The following is a 17,734-nucleotide window of genomic DNA, read 5'->3' on the forward strand; positions in this document are numbered from 1 at the left end:
GAGAAAGATAGCGATATAGTAACAACCTTTTATATTTATATTTTTTAAAAAATAACACGAAAGTTTTATTTCGAATTTATTCTGTGTAACATCTATCTATCCAGGTAAAAGAAGTATCAATATTTAAAATATTTATGAACCATATTAGATCCCAATTTCTAGTATTAAAAATAATTGGAGGATAAGAGGAAGATATTACTTTTTATTGCTATATTAATTGTTGTTGATTTGTTAAAATGTTATCTACACGTTTAATTTATGGCACCCATCTGCGGGGGACTTCGTATTATCGGTAAAACGTCAAACGCGAGATTTATTACTTCCTTATCACTTGAGAGTCAAACATCCGTCTTTATGTTATTTTTGTCCGACGATTGATAACGAACGATAGAGATTAATTAAAGAAGCTTGTACAGCACTATTACATAGCGAAGGCTATACAAATTCGCAACACTTTAACACAATATTTATTTAACTTTAGTGATAAGTACTGTGTAATACTAAATATGATATGAAGAAAATAACATTATCGAACAAACAACCTCTTTCGACGCGTTGTTATATTTACAACGTATTTTTGATAGGATTTCATAGCATATTGAGTTTAAATTCATTTTTTATATTAATTTCATTCTTTAAAAACTTCATATTCATCATATTTTGTGGATTTAAACAAATTTTATGCTGGGATTAAAAAAGTGTTTCATTTTTATAGAAGTTATGAATATCTATATGAGTTTGAACAATAAATTAACTTTGATTCTATACTAATTTAGGATTCAATTTATTTTAAAAGGATAAGACCGAACCCTAATGCCGAAAGTTTCGATTTTATTACCCAAAGTTACAAGTTTCTTTTTCATCTTTGTACAGCCATCATTTGGTTAAAAATTATTCCTCACATTCCTAGTTCACAAGACAGTCATTTTCATGTAGATTAAAATTAGTTCAGTGCATTTTAAATAAATGCAACGACGTCAAACAGCCATTCAAAATGGCTCTGGAAAAACTAATGTAATTTATATAATAATAGAGAATAAATAAATAATAAAGACATGTCAAAGGATTTTACTACGTCGTTGGGAAACACGAATGAATATACGTACGAAGTGTCAAACTGTTCAAACAATAATAAATTAATAATTATTTATCTCATAAATCTTGTATAATTGACAATTCCGAAGAAAAATATCGTTTTAACCATTCACTATAATAATAGTGTTGTTTACTGTTAATAATGTGACACATATGTATTTTTAATAATATGACACAACAACTTTTGTTGATTTAATGATACATTAATGTAAAGTACACTTTGGAATTAAAACGATGTCGAAAAATAAACAAATAGAGCATAAATTATTATACATGTATACATTAATTTTCTATCTTGAAGAAAGTCAATATACATATTGATATGCATATTCATCTAGACTTCAAGAAAACAATCACAACAAAATGAAATCAGAAACTTGTGATGGTGTCACTTGATTCCTTTAGTAATTTTACTTTCATTCTATTTTCTATTACCATATATTACCTTCATGTTATTTTGTATTACCATATATTACTTCTAGTAATTTTACTGTTATTTCATTTCGTATTGCCATATATGCGACGTGGTAATCAAACAAAAAACACTTCTACATCTTCCATAACCTAAAAAAATCTTACAACGCAGTAGACATTAAAGAACAATACACAAAATTTAATACAAGCAATTTGCTGAAAATTGCTGGACAACAAGGCGTTATCATTATTTTGTCGAAGTCCCGCAACCGGATGCAATTTCGAAGATGTCCGCCATTATGGGTATTGTAGAGCTATCAACGAGTCAAAAGAGCCATAAATTATGAGTGGAGTAGTTTCGAAAGAATGTTGGACTGGACGGTGAAAACACGAAAGCGGCAAGTAATAAACGAGAGGTTTTTATTCGAACGGCGTTAAAGGATTGACCTGTTCCACGTATCGCGTGCAGATGCTCTCCTTCCATGTTCCTTTTCGTTTAACGTGCCACGGCCGCGGGACATCGTTCATCACTCTGATGCATAAGCCTCCATAATGCTTGACAGCGAGCGACGAGATGACCGTACCAGGCCGCGGACATTTCCTTCTCGCGTGGCTGAATTAACGCCTCGTCATTAGCAGCCTGTCTGAAACTACCTGATCGTAGTTTCAAACTTCCATATTCCATGCCACAACATTACGCCGTGCTTTTGTCGGGTGACGTACCTTTCTGACCGAACTACGTATCTCACCAAATTTTCGATCTTTCATGTACAGATATCTAGCAAGTAGCGAGGATTTTTGAAAAAGTTTTGTGGAATGTGGATTTAGGAAATATTGAGATTTGGAGGGATGGTCTGGGAATTTGGGAAGGTTTAGATGGGAACTTGGAGTATTAGGGAATTTAGAGATTTGGAGGATTTGGAGATTCGGACATTTGAGAATTTGGAAATTTGGGAAATTTGGGATTTCGAGATTTGGGGTGTTGAAAAATTTGGGAATTTGGGGAATTGGGAATGTGGAGACTTGGGGTGTTAAAAATTTGGGGATTTGGGAATTTGAGAACTTGGAGATTTGAGAATATGGGGATTTGGAGATTTGAGGATTTGGGAATTTGGGAATTTGGGAATTTGGAAATTTGGGAATTTGGGAATTTGGGAATTTGGGAATTTGGGAATTTGGGAATTTGGGAATTTGGGGATTTGAGAATTTGGGAATTTGGGAATTTAGGAAGTTAGGAATTTGGGAATTTGAGAATTTGGAATTTTGGGATTTTGGGAATTTGTAAATTTGGGGATTTGAGAATTTGGGAATTTGGAGATTTAGTGAGCTGAGAATTTGGTGATTTGGAAATTTAGAAAGTTGAGAATTTGGGAAATTAGGGATTTGGAGATTTGGTGTGTTGGAAATTTGGGGATTTGGGAAATTAGGAATTTGGAGATTTGAGAATTTGAGGATTTGGAGATTCGGTGAGTTGAAAGTTCAGAAAGTTGAGAATTTGGGAATTTGGAAATTTAGAAACTTGATATCAAACTTATCCTAAAGTACTCATTCATTCCACTAATTAGCATATTACAACTTACATACCAATTTCGTAAAGTATAATATTATAATACATAACCTACTCGAACATTTTCACAATTAGGAAACAATATATAATTAAACAAATCCGAGTTTAAAATTACTCCTCATTGACACACGTTCATCTCAATAATCGAATAGAATTTATAAAATACAGATTTATTATGCGATATTACCAAGGAAAGCAACTAATGCAAGTAGACTGAATAATTAGTTCGCGTCTAGACCGACTATTTTTGTTGCTTTTAGCAGCACTATTTACCCGTCTGTCTAGGGAAATAATTTATTGTTTTGTCAACAGCTTGGAGACTGCAATAACCTCGTGATCGATCAATTGACCACGTTAGACGCGTCACAATAAAATAGTCGCGTTATCTTTCCGTGCGTGCATGCCGAAGCATAAACAAAAACATTATTTCACAACGCTTTGATATCTTTCTTAATAATTTAGACACTGTTTCAATCGTTGTCTTTTAATTACATCCGCCGTGACCGATAGCTGTACGTATATACAAAGAGAAATATTGAGTTAAGTGTCAAATATGATTATTGTAAGGAAAATTTGAGGAGTATGACTGAGAAAGCCTTTCAATCATGGATTTTTATGGACTTTTGAGGATTTGAATATTTGGAGGTGGAGAAAGGATATGGAAACGTAGGAATTTTGGGGCATAAGTTTTTGGGGACATTGTAATTTGGGGATTTATTGATATGGGAATTTAAGGATTCGGGGACATAGGAAATTGTGGACTTGTGAACTTTGAGGATACTAGTAGTTTAGGACTTGAGGTTTGGAGATTTGGGGAATTTAAAATTTGAAAACGATAGTGTTTTGAGGGTTGAAAGTTTGGGAATATATTGATACTGACATCTAGGGATTTGGGTATGTGGAAATTTGAACATGTACGAATTTGGAGATGTATTAGGGATCTTGAAATTTAGGGAGTTTAGGATATTGATCACCCTCAGATTTTCAAGAAATTTAAGAATTTAAAAATTAAACCTACTTGTATAACCAAATTGAGATTGAACTTGGAGACCTAAAAATGTGGGAATCTAGAAATTTGGGACATAAGGATTTAAGGATCTAGACATTTGGACATAGGAATTCAGGGAGCTACAAATTCTAAGGTGTACGTACTCCTTGAGATTTGAGATGTTTTAAATTTTTGTGACCTTGCAATTATTGAAGGCTTCGTGATTTGAAAATCTGGACATGAAACCCTAAGAGACAAGTAACGGTTCCTTAGCCTTTTGTTGCTGCTATTCCAAAATCCGCGTAGCACTACAATAATTACTCTACATACGTTACTACAATCGTGTTCGTATGAAACACGTGGAATTGGAATTAGGACGTACGCCGTAGTTCCACAGTCATAAGGGTAAGCTCAGTGCGATTCGCAGTTCGTTGCGAAACAGGGGAAGACATAAGATCAAAGGAGCACTAATCACGTTCGACGTCCGTCAGTCATTGAAATTCAGCGATTCCTCGTGGCTTTCCGCAAATCTAACCGCGGGAGTAGTTGGTCGACGCGTAGAAGCGGACGACACTGATCGATAGGTTCCTAACGGACGGTTGAGGGGTTGTCGAAGCCTTGACCCTGCTCTTCCGTCGGCAGCTTTAATGCCCGCGGTCAGCGGGAGCCGACGCTCTACTCGCTGGTCCGGATCGGGGCTCAGCTGTCTGCTCAGATAGGAATCTGGTCGGAGCTTAATGACGGCTCGTGATGGACGGGTATCGAAGCCCGCAGCACCGACCAGAAGAAGAAGAAGGGTTGCTGGAACGCGGGAGTCTGGCGTGTCACATCAACGGCGCCGCGAAATCTACGACCTCGCTTTTACCAAACGCATCGGATTCTTTTCGGTTTCGTTCTTCCTACCTCCAGCCACCGTCTTACACATGTACAGGGTGTATAAGAAGTAACACTATACATTCTACACCTCTACATCTGCTTCCTCTAAAAATCGCGTTCACCTTCAAATTTCAGGGGACATTTCATTTTCTGTATTCTGATCGTCAGAACATAAAGTCTGTGACTTCAGCAAAAGCTTACTATTACGCTCTTAGAGCATCACCCTCTAAACTTTAGAGGTTTAGCTTTAGAGTCTAAAACATGAGAAAGTCAACTACTTTGCTGAAAAATTATTTTAACCCCTCACCTTCTGATAACATAACGCACATGCTAGTCCATATGTCACCGTACTCGTCCTTTCATCCCAATTCAATTTCGAGTTCAATTCTGATCTTATTTACTCAGTCATGGCTAAATATAGGATGTGCATAATACAACATACTCGAACAATAATTAGGTGTGATCTTCTTAGGAAATTGTAGCTTAAATAGTTAAAGATACACAGGAGAATCAAGGTAAGATAATGGAAGTGCTTGCAGAAGAACGTAAAAAATAAAGCTATGAAAATTTCTATGAAGCTTCCCTCCTTCCTTCCCTTTAACTTTGTGCAAACTATCGACGTCTGAATATCGCAACTATGCATATCTGACACATCATCAAAGTCTATTTTCTTAAAAATGAAAAGTCGAAAGAACTCCGTGGAAAATTACTTACTTTTCCATGTAGCATCTCTTGTGCTTCCGTTGTTCTTCAACCTTAACTTATCAGTAATGAAACTTAAACATCTTTCAGCCAAACAGTTCCGAGCCATGGTTCATTTGAGACCTTTTATCTTTTTACAGGATAAAAAATTTGACATTCAATTTCAAGGTCGAGGTCACTTTTTGCAGGAGCCTTTATTTATCTTCACTGATCCAAAGATGTCGAATCATGCTACACATCACTTCACAGCTTTCTATGTCAGCTTTGGATGTAGTCAAGAACAAATTGTTACTGGGAAATATATTTAAATGATAAATTATAGCTAATTATCGCGAATCGGTTTGGGGGAGACAATTGACAATCATACTTGTTTTTTTACGGTTTTCCTTATTTACGTAGAATGCAGTAGCTGCAAAAATATAACGTGGTCGTAAATCTCTTTGATCTGTAAACGACACGTGTTTCGTTCACGCTTCACTGACTCGAAAGATGAGAAGTCTTGATAATGAGCTTCAGCCGATGTTTTGTACCGTAGCTGTTGATGACCTGACGTGAAGATATTTATTCATCGACGTGTGAATGTGTATTCTCCACTTTATTGCTAACGAGTATTTATGCAAAGTTACAAATTCAAAATATTTACAATATAAAATTAATTTTCATCTCGATATAGCGACAAGAGTTTTTGTGGGGAAAATAGAAAAAGTTGACAATTACATAAAAATTTGAGGACTGAAGGTTTGCAATATAAAATAGACGTACAATTTGACAACTTCCAATTTCCAAATTTTTATGTCACCTTTGAACAATAATTAAGATCATCATACAACGTAAACACTAATTCTTGCGTATTTTAGTTTCATCACAGTATTAGTATACTAACTAACCTAGGGGTTGGAACTATGTAAGGAAAGGAAGAATAAAGCAACGGTTCGTTTCAGAAGTTTTTGGAGACTCATCAATCTGCTCGTGTGTCCATGGCATATAAATTAACTAAACAACAGACGGCAATAATAGGCAACCTTAAACAGTAAATAGAAAATTCCAGTAGCCGGGCGGAAGGCAAAGTAGATCAAAGGGCACCGACCAACTTGAAGCTTCGGCTCAGTCAGTCCTCTTCCTCTCAGAAAGACTGCAGGGGGAAGGTAATAGATTGCCTCTTTCTGACTTTTATTGTACCAGAAAAAGCTTGTCAGATTCAACGCGGAGACCCCGCCACTTCCCATTACGTAGCATGAGAATGGGCGTTGAGGTGAAGACGAAAAGGTGGAGCTGGGTTGTGCCACGTTAGAAAAGGGAGGAAATGTTAAACGATTCACAAGAATTTTTCATGGACGACAGGTTGTCGACGGGATACAAAAAAAATTATTTATCGTTGCCACCGATGTGCCCTCAACAACGAGATGGTTATACATGATTTATTTCTTACGAAGGGTACAATACCATTAGAAACGGTTCCTACAAATGTAACCAACAGTCATTCTGTTTTGAGCACTATGCGATTTGTGTACATTTTTACGTATAAAATTATGATACGCTTTATAACGTTTTTTCTAAGACACATTTATAGCATTGTATGTCATTTGATAATAGTATTTTCTACAGGTACAGGTACGGTTAGGTACCTGTTAGTAGTATACGTACAATTAGAGCTTGTTTATTTTTGGTCCATAAGGAATCAAGTTATACTTTAGTTTGATCTACGTTTTGTATTAAAATACAGAGTGATGATAACTTTAATTGCAAGTATCAATAACATTGACTGATAACAATAATTTCATCAATAGTTACATTTATTAATACATAAAAATTATTACAGTGTCCATAAATTGAATGAACCGAACAAGTGTTGAAATAGCCATCTTCATTACCATACACAAATATTGACAAGTATAACAAATTTTCAAATTTAATTTTTTTTTAAATCAAGGACAAATATAAAGAAAATATGAGGCAGGATTTTGAGACACCCCGTATAAAGTCGAAAATGTATTCTTCAAAGTACCATCGAAAGACTTACAAGCAAAGACGTGTAAGTTAACGTCCTAAAATACGAACATTGCATGGCAGTAAACATTAAATAGACATAAATTTTATGGACGAATAATATTTATTAAGGCAAAGGACAGAAAGTTGAACGAACGAAAAATACGGTGAACCATTTTCCCCCCGTAGTGCGTAAAAGCGAGCCGGTGTCAGCATATCCGAGCGGTACGCTAAATTTGTCAATGCCCGGCGAAGTATTTACATATATCCCTTATTATCGTTGAAACGGTACGAGCTACGGTGTCCAAGCAGGAGTCAGATGTCTTGGCGGAGATAAAGGCTGGCGGGATCAGATCGCAAAACAGCGGAAACAATCGCTTGATTGCCGGTCGTCGAGACTGGTGAAACGGAGATTTCAAGATATTCCATAAATGTAAGACGTTCGGAACGACCGCGGTTCCGGCTGGCAGCGTTGAAGAGAAGAGCAAGGGTTGGGGGCAGAGGGGGAGGCAGCAGGGTGGAGAGAGAGGAGCACGTAGCACGAGGGCCATCAATCGTCTGGAGACGTAGACGAAGAGCCGTGGGCCACGGCAAAGCGGACCGACATCAGTCGTCGTCGTCGTTGTCTTCGTCCTCTTCGGCAATGCAAGAGACGAGAAGGCCGAACAGACACGTAGACGCGCCAGCAGAAGCCGCTACTTAGCAAGCAGGCATGTGTCTTAAACCTGGCTCGGTCTCCCTACCCTCCGCCATCAGCAGTAGCCTATCAAAGAGCCGCGTCTCCTTTGGCATTCTTCAGTTGTTAACATTTAACAGTGATGCTCCTCCACGATTTTTGTCGCGCATCCGTGGACTCCTTTCCTCCCTTGTTCGTCCTACTCGGCCGCCTGTTCTCGCATTCTATAACGAGAGACGATTGAAACTAATGTTAGCAGAAGGATGTTTTTACTCACGGTTTTTGCCCGGCCGGGGAATTTACCGGTACTTCGTATCACTGGGACACAGAATCGCGTGCTAAATTATGTTTAATCCACGCGTGATAAATGCTTGGCTGTAGCTCGTGCATACCCAATCAACGAGTCGCATGAAAAATGATCCTCTTCTGGTCATTATACGTCCGGATCTTGCTTGGATAATTTATATCGCGGCTGCCATACCGCTCATACGTGGTTATTTTCATTTTACAAGCGATACGCCGTTCAGATTACGCCTTATCGTTTACAGAATGGACGCTTTCACCGACTAATCGAAGAAGAATTTCTCCTTTATTTATTTGTATTTCTCTTTCGAGTTATTACAAAACACCGATAAATGCTCCGCGATTAATTGTCGTCGGAGTATGCGACAATTATACGTACATGAAAATGTTCGGGGAATTATCGGCCATTATCTCTGTTCAGCTTACGCTTCTTGATTCTATCGAAAACAATTAATGGCATTGAATACGAATGACGTATAGAGAAGATTCGTTGTACTTATTCTGGAAAACTGTCGCATATTTTATTAACGGTACCAGAATAGTAATTTTGTAATAAATTTTATAAATAGCTCGCATGAGATAAATGTATGGAATGGATTAGATCATGCAAACAGAAATATAAGAAATTTTGCGGAGCTATCAGTTTGCCATATTTGTTGATAAGTCTTGTCAATTTTTTTAACAGATATCGCGTTATCGTTTTGACCCATAAATTCAAGCAATACTTTTTTGGATGTAGTTGTATGTGTATTCCAATTTTGATGGCGTCATTTTCAGTATTTGACCTAAATATTGGGTATTTATTTTTAAGCATTTATCGCAATTTATGTAATGATCTAAATTTGGGATTTATTTTTACGCATTTATAATAATGTAATAAGTTATATAACTAAATTGAAATTGATCTTTTTGTTTTTTAAAGTAGAGTGGGTTGAAGGATACTTGATGTGTAATTGAATATTTGATCAAACGAGCAATCCTTATAACATATTCACTCTGGAAAATTTCAAAAATTTAGGATACATGTATTTTTAAAAGTAAAATTTACAAATCTGTCGACAAAGTCAACAGACTATCCACTGTAAAAGAAAAGACAAGAGAATAATGTTTGAAATATATTCGCAATGTTTAAATATAACTAACAAACAGGATGCGAAAAACGTGGTAACATCCTAAAATTCGGCTACGCTTCCACGAGAAACTAAAGTGGGGAGCTACCCTCTTCTGAGGTCTACGTTCGCCTTTGATTTCGCTGCTGAATGAGCATTCAGGGTCAATTTACTACTTGCTGTCTATGACAGATCTAAATTCTAGGCCCCATGCACTTGGACACGATGTGTGTTTCGACAGACCCTAAGTACTTAAGATAGTTTCGAAAGAAACCAGATGCACTCGTGAAAAGTGCAGAAACCATCTTGAAAGAGATTTAAAACAGAAATTTGTTTCTTATACTCCAAAATGGTGGACATGCAAATATGTTATTGCCATGTATTCCGTAGTGTAAATTATAGTATTTCGAATTTTGGATGTGGAGAATTCATTCACCCATATTTTTATATCGATTTTGTGAAATAATTAAAATTGTTCAAGTCTGATTTTCTTTGCAAATACTTTGTAATATATAAATAAAGATTGACGGGCATATTTCGCCATTTTACATAGTTTTGCATTGTTGCTATTATTATAATTTGCCCAACCCAGTCGTTTGTATTGTAATAAATAAAAATTGCAATAAATTTATTTTCTTTGGTTAAAAACACAATGACTATATGATGTGTTCCAATCAGAAAGGTAAACATTATTGGTTTGAGTTCTGGTTAAACATATTTTATTTAATTATTACTTTGCTACTAATATAAATGAAAAAGATATTTGTTACAAATTTTGCACTGTTGCAATATATTTTATTGAGACTTCTTTTTTTATCTATTTTGTAAATTAATTAAGGAGTGCAAAGGATTAAGATTGTGGACCTCTGGTGGCGAAACTGAGAAACTTCAGCGATCCTCGTTTCTCCTGCGAGAAAAGACAGCGACAATTTCGCAAATGCAAGGATTTTTAAGTGAAGAAGCAATATTTTCTTATATTCACCAAAATATTATTTATGCTAAATCTATATAATATTATTTGTATAAAGAGTCTATTAAGAAGTTTTAAAACTTAAATTGCACAATCCAGCTCAGTATCAATCACTTAAATTGTCTGCAATATACACAAATATGTAACAGTATAAGTTTAGTTAATTTTAAAACCAATGTGTGGATAAAATACGCTTGCACTATGAATTACGAAATAAAACAGAATTTCTATGACTTATGAAAGCTTTGTACCGAAAAGAAGTTGGGGTTTCATGTTAGGTTTGCACGCGATCTGAGAATTGAACTACTCTGAATAATTTTATGCAGTATACAGTTATATTAGTCTGGATAAATGTTATCAGTGTAACGACTACAGATCTGCAGTATTCCATTTAGCTCGTTTCTTATCACAATTTCTTTCCACTCTCCTCGCTTATCTGCAACTACAAAGCGATCTTCGCCAGCAGTCAAGGAGGTCGTAAATCAAAATATGAAAAATCGATACGATTGATATCACGTGGCTCTGAATAACATATATTTTCAATTGGTGTCGATGCTACCCGGCGATCAAATTCCGTGTTCTTTCATGCTCTGACATATTTACGACTTTCCTTATCAGGACTTGAGATAATCACGTGGTTTTTACATTTGGGCTAGTAAGAAACATGTTCAAAAAACCTTGACCTACAGATCAGTTCTATAGTTTCGTGTACACAATTTGTTCCTTGTATCACATAATTTTCATAGTAACAGTTGGTTATTAATATCCAGTTACTAATTAATTGTTATTCGTTATTTTTACAATTGGTTAAAACGACATATCAAGTTTTATACAGATGGTACATAATCTCATATACTTAATGTTATTATTGCAACTACAACAATAATTATTAATATTTTACATATAATTATACATTTGCTTATTTATTACTTTCAGGATAAAATAAAAAATTCATGAAAGATATTCTGAACTATTACCAACAGAAAAAGAAATCACAAATATTTCAGAATAAATATCTCAAAACGTATAATTAAGGTTTTCATATTTCTTGTACGATAGAAATCACTTCAGTTCCTTCTGATATAACCATAAAAGAATAATCATTCCAGGTTTCATAGGAACCGAGAAAATGCTTTTTAAGCACATATGGCACGAATTTTTACCACGTGCGCTCACGATGGTAGATATCCTCGACTTGCAAGCTTTCATGCTGCAAACGCTATTTCTATTCGCACCGATAACTTTAATATTTCTTATTGTTGTATTACTCACAGATTGCTACAAACTCATGATTGAGTAAGGTATGAAAGGTATGATCGAGTTCATACTTTCCTTAGTTGGCTTACATGCTTGATTTTATTATAAGCACGTCGTTTTTAGTTACAATTTTAAACCTTTACTAAAAATGACTAATCTATAACTGCATGACTTTGTTTCAATCACTCACTACATTAACGTGAATTTAATTCGATTAACCTTGTAATTGAACTTACTGAGTACATACTTTCTTTAGTTGGCTTACATACTTGATTTTATTATAAGCACATCGTTTTCAGTTACAATTTTAAACCTTTACTAAAAATGACTAACCTATAACTGCATGACTTTGTTTCAATCACTCACTACATTAACGTGAATTTAATTCGATTAACCTTGTAATTGAACTTACTGAGTACATACTTTCCTTAGTTGGCTTACATACTTGATTTTATTATAAGCACGACGTTTTTAGTTTAAACTTTGAACCTTTAGTAAAAATGACTAATATAAATGACCAATATAAAGGAAAATAGATGATAGGTCTCATATTTGAACTAAATTTCGAATTAGCCAACGCCTACATCGTGACTCGAGCAACCAGAGACTCGTTGGTCTTTCACGGTAAAACGCAGGGAGGAAAGGTAACACACAGGTTAACTTGTGAATCCTCCGGCTCTCGTAATGCTTTCGCGAAGACAAGCAGGAGTTGCGGAGGTGGCCGTGACGTTTTTACGACGAGAATTCGTCTCTATAAAACTGTCTTGGCCGTCCTACGCTGCGTTCTGCCCCTCTTTCGCTCGTCCTTTCTTGTCCGGACTACGGTACACAGCGTTGATACAACGGGCTTGCCGGAAAGCGAAAATAGCTAGTCACTGCAGACATACATGTACAACCTGACGATGTTCGCGCTAAAATCTACATGAAGACCCTTGTAATGACACGGGACCCTGTATCAGCAGCAGGAGTTGTAATTTGCATTTTGTGGCTAATATGATGGATGAACACAACCTTCTTTGTTACATCCATTATCTGAATTATGTGTATGTAGTTCGCGTATAATACATACGTTCGCATGTAGTTCGTATATGCTATGTATTTAGTATAAACTCAATGTTATGGCTGATCACACAACGGTGGAGTTAATATACTAAAGGAGTGCGGAATAATTAAACCTCTACCGGCGGATGTCGAGTCACGAGTGACCCACACGTCGATCTTTTATTCAAAAAAGCAGTAGAAGTCTCTTAGCCTGAACTAAATTAGATTTTTTAACGAAGGTAAATATAGCAACCAGCTTAGAATATTTTTAGTTAAATGCAACAACGAAAATAAAATTTTTTTAACGAAATATAGTATCAAATATAAAATATTCTTAACAAAATTTAGCATCAAATATAAAATATTTTTAATGAAATATAACATTAAATATAAAATATTCTTAACGAAATTTAGCATCAAATATCAAATATTTTTATTGAAATATAACATCAAATATAAAATATTCTTAACAAAATGTACCACCAAATGTAGAATGTGTTTAATGAAATTTAACATCACATATGAATAAAAATACAAATATAACATTAAATGTAAACAATTTGTATAATATGTGTATTCGCAAAATTTATGCAAATCAAAATTTATGTATCGTAAAAATTGTATTGTGCAAAAATTGCATGTAATTATAAGAATAACGAAATTAATTTTTAATAAATCAATTTGAGATTATGTCTTTTATGTTTGATTTTTGTATTCGTTTATTTATTGTATCTGTACTATTCGTATTTTTGCTATACAATAATAGTCTGAATAAAAATTAATTTTGAAAAAAGTACAAACAAAAATTTCATTTAGGTCAGAGTTGTCTGAACGTCCATATCTCCATAGCTGTATTTTTAATATAAATTTGAAACTACCTAAATGATGAATTAAATCCCGCTCCTATTTTACGTATAGCGCATCATATTTCATTTGGAACAAAATTCCTGACGTCGGAGTCAAAAAATGATCGATTTGACGTAGAATGACCCATAAATAAAGTTCTTTATTCGAACTATCCATTACAAACACGTGTTGTAGCAAACGACGTCGATCGAGAACTGATAGTGCAGTAAAAGTTAGAATTTGACTCCGGAAAAGTCCTCTAAATGTGAACTTTAGTGAAAAATGTTCTGAAATATATTTGGAATTCAGCTTGTAAAAGTTTAGTTGAGTAATATTCAATTATTGAGGAATTACATTATTTATAAGGGAAGATGTAAAGTTAATTTTTGCATCTATTTTAAACATATTCTTTGAGAAAGCGGTGTCAATCAAAATTTAAGGAAATCTTATATAACAATTTTGTATTATATGTACTTTTTCATTTTACCTATTATTTTATTATGTTATACTATACTATTTTTATGTGGATTATAATCTATAACAATTTTCTGAAATACATTTTGTGCACACCTACATTACTCAAAGTATTAAATAATTTAATTAAGTGAAACATGAAAATTAAATAATTTAATTTAGTTAAATTGTCAATGGAAATATTTTGTTATAAATTTTCAAATGTTGTCAAGTATTATTAAATTATTTAATAAATAAAAGTCTGATTCCTTCTAAATTTTTCGAATTTATTTAGGAAAACTGAAATCCATCATTCTACAAATTGTATTATACTAACACTAAAAAAATTGCAGTGATCTTTTGTTCTATCTGCACCACTGTAGCTAGTCAATGAAATCTACTGCACTATGAAAGAAAAAAATATTTTAACAAACCTAATATATTGCTAATACGATGAATGCTCCGTTTACCCCGCTAGGAACCTATCCTGTTCGATGGGAATATAAAAAGAATTTACAGTAAGTCGATTTATAAAAATTCTGTACAAACTTAATTCGAGTAAAACAAATGTCTCGCAACATAGTTTGAAACTAGGAAAACTTGGTTGCTGACGTTACATCGATCAATTAACATCTTTTTATGGCGGTAACGACAACATCGTGGTTCGTGTAAAAAGCTTGTCGCAGTAATTTACACCGCTTCGATAAATCTTGCAAGATAATCATAGAGCGACGAGGTCGTTTCCTTTGTAAAGCAATCGCGATTCCCCTATTCAGTAACTTGCTTTTCCTTACTGGAATCAATGAATCAAGAGAACGGTTAGGCGGTTCAGTAAGATTTACGGGGATTTCGATCGGAGGGATACGTATATATCCCTTAACGTCATTAGCAGTTGGAAACTTCTTCGAACGTCTCCAGCTCAACTGTATCCTTTCAACCTCTAAGGTAGACGACATCCTTGTCGTCAACGAAAAATCGCATCAAGCGATTCGAGACACGCTTGTTCCGCACTTGGAATGCGAATTCCTGCCTCGTTCGAATATCAGAGATCGTTCAGAAAAACGTCAACTGCCTTCTTCATGACGCGGAATACTTCCTCGAAGTGAGAACGACTGTTGTGTCTGGTTTGTCCACGTATACAGAATCGTTAGCGTTTCTCGTTTTAGATATCGGTGTTCTTTGGTTTCTTTCGGGAAACCGGCAACTGTTGTTTTATCGGGAACATTTGCCATTTCCTGGATATCGTTTAAGCCAGCGTGCACGGTATGTGGTCAGTCGGAGATCTATGAAGATTAGAGTCCTTAATTTTAAAGATTCAATCATTTTGTTGGATATTTAAAAATAATCTTAGAGTTACCTGAATGATACTGCTCTTAATATGGTTAAACGAAAATTAAGCTTATTATAAATTGCTAGCGGAAATGTTCTAAACCTGTGAACGTATCTCTACTCCTAACAGAATGCATCAAACAAGCGCACAGGCCTTTAAAGTCACAAACACGTATCTATTAGTTCAAGTAGCTGTCCAACACATTTTAATATTTCAAAATTTAGAAATATATTTAGTTTTTTGTTTAGAAATTCATAGATTTGTTCATTTGTAAATATAAAAGATTGAAATTTTCAAATGTAGACATTAAAATAGGAAATTGAAAAATTCAATCACTTCAAAACCTGTATATCTGCGTTTCCAAAAATAGTAACTGATTTCAGCAGCTTTTTACGGAACACCCTGTACATTCAATAACCTCATTAATTCTCCAAAACTTTTTATTTATCAGTGTCACTTATGAATAGGATCACATGCGTTGATTTAGGTGGAGGTCTATTTTAAGTTTACCCCATTTCAGCTAGCTGCATATTCCATTTTAAATATACTCTACAACAACTAAGCCCACACTCCATTTAAAAAATCATACATTGATCTCTTAAGATTATTCAAAGTTATTTGCAATCGTATCATTTGCGTGATTATCGCATTATGCTTATAATCGTATCGACAAATCTAGTCACAGTATTATGCGTGAATAATCGGTATCCGTGATATCTCGTGATCGGACATTAAGTGTAACGATATGGAGTGGTAGCGAAAGGCTTAAAGTGTACATTGCCACAATTAATTAGAGATCAAGCCTCCTTCTCTACAAGCGAAAATTAACAAGAAAAAGTATTTGGCGACTCGAGAAATTTTGAACATTAGAATCAAAGGCAATATGCAGTATAAGTAAATGCAAGAGCACTGCTGAACGTTCTTTTTAAATGTTCAAATTCTTAAGAGTCCCTCAAAATTAACGAGATGCCTTTTTCCTTTTGGTTACTTTTCAAAGTCAAAACTGCTCTTGATTATACAATAAAACCACTTTACTTGCTTTTGGTAGATGTCTTCGTTAAATGGTCCTCTCTGAGAACTGATCTCGAGAAGTAAGCTGTAATATAACGAGCCTAATATTAATCAGTACCGACGTTAGGTTCCTTATGCTGACAGTTCGCTCGAGACGGGCTCCAAAATGCGACCTCCCGCCGCAACTGCGCGTTAAGTCCTGAGTCGCGCACACTTACGGAAACCTTTCCTCTTAACCCCTTACACTCGAAGTAAAGATAACCGTTGTAACACTTCTTGGTTAACGTTTATCGATTGTATTAATGTTTATTAACCGGTGCAGCATAAATGTTCTGAAACGACTAGTCACGATATAAAAGTAGGAGGGTTTGTTGGGCCATTATGAACGTCTGATTCAGTTAATTAACATATCAGCGGATCTGACATAACATTGCCAAACGACGAGCCATTAACAGAAAGGAGCGATGTGTGAAGGCCATCGAGGGATAAAAAAAAGCGTGGAGTTGAAGCGAAGTCGTCGGAGCGTATCGAAGCGCGTGACGCGCGCACAGAGCGGAGCGAAACAGAGAGAATAGATTGGCGGAGACAGAGTGCATAGCATGGCGGTGTGTGCATTCGCCGCGCAGGCTGTACACATTGCATGCTAAATATAAAAGCAGCCTCGCGGACAGAGAACGTAACGGCGTGGCGCGGCGTATGCCTACGCCATCTTGCATGGAAGAGTCATTTGCGTTAGTCCTGCCCACAGAGGGCAGCCTGGCTCCGCCTCCAGTTGCCGGTTGTACATAAGCAGAACCATCTTTATTACCCTCGGGCACTAACCGTAAAGGAAACGAGTGGAGAGAAGTGGCGAACCCGAGCGAGAAAGAGATGATCGTACGGGACCAAGAGTCTGTGTGGTTTTGCCGATGCCGTGTACAGTCAACAGCAAATCTGGCTACCCTAGGGAAAATATGGCAACCTTTGCTCCTTCATTTTTAACGATTTTGCAAGATTTTAGAGAACTCATGATTTTACAGGAATTGTAAATAGCTGGACGGGGTGAGAATGTCGAAGTAGGGGGAAGTAGGGATTTTGGAATCTATAGATGGAGAATTATAGGAATTTTGG

General features: G+C 35.4%; 1 protein-coding gene across 1 annotated transcript in view; it reads right to left on the minus strand.

Annotated features, from left to right (window-relative positions):
• Positions 1–7,045: 7,045 nt before the first annotated feature.
• Positions 7,046–17,734, minus strand: part of LOC105661785 (uncharacterized) — a 351,630-nt gene continuing 340,941 nt past the window's right edge. Inside the window, exon 4 of the transcript XR_001095029.2 lies at positions 7,046–8,528. The gene's annotated coding sequence lies outside the window, so the exon portion shown is untranslated. The remainder of the gene's footprint in view (positions 8,529–17,734) is intronic.

Source organism: Megachile rotundata, chromosome 1 (genome assembly GCF_050947335.1).
Source record: "Megachile rotundata isolate GNS110a chromosome 1, iyMegRotu1, whole genome shotgun sequence".
Classification (NCBI taxonomy): domain Eukaryota; kingdom Metazoa; phylum Arthropoda; class Insecta; order Hymenoptera; family Megachilidae; genus Megachile; species Megachile rotundata.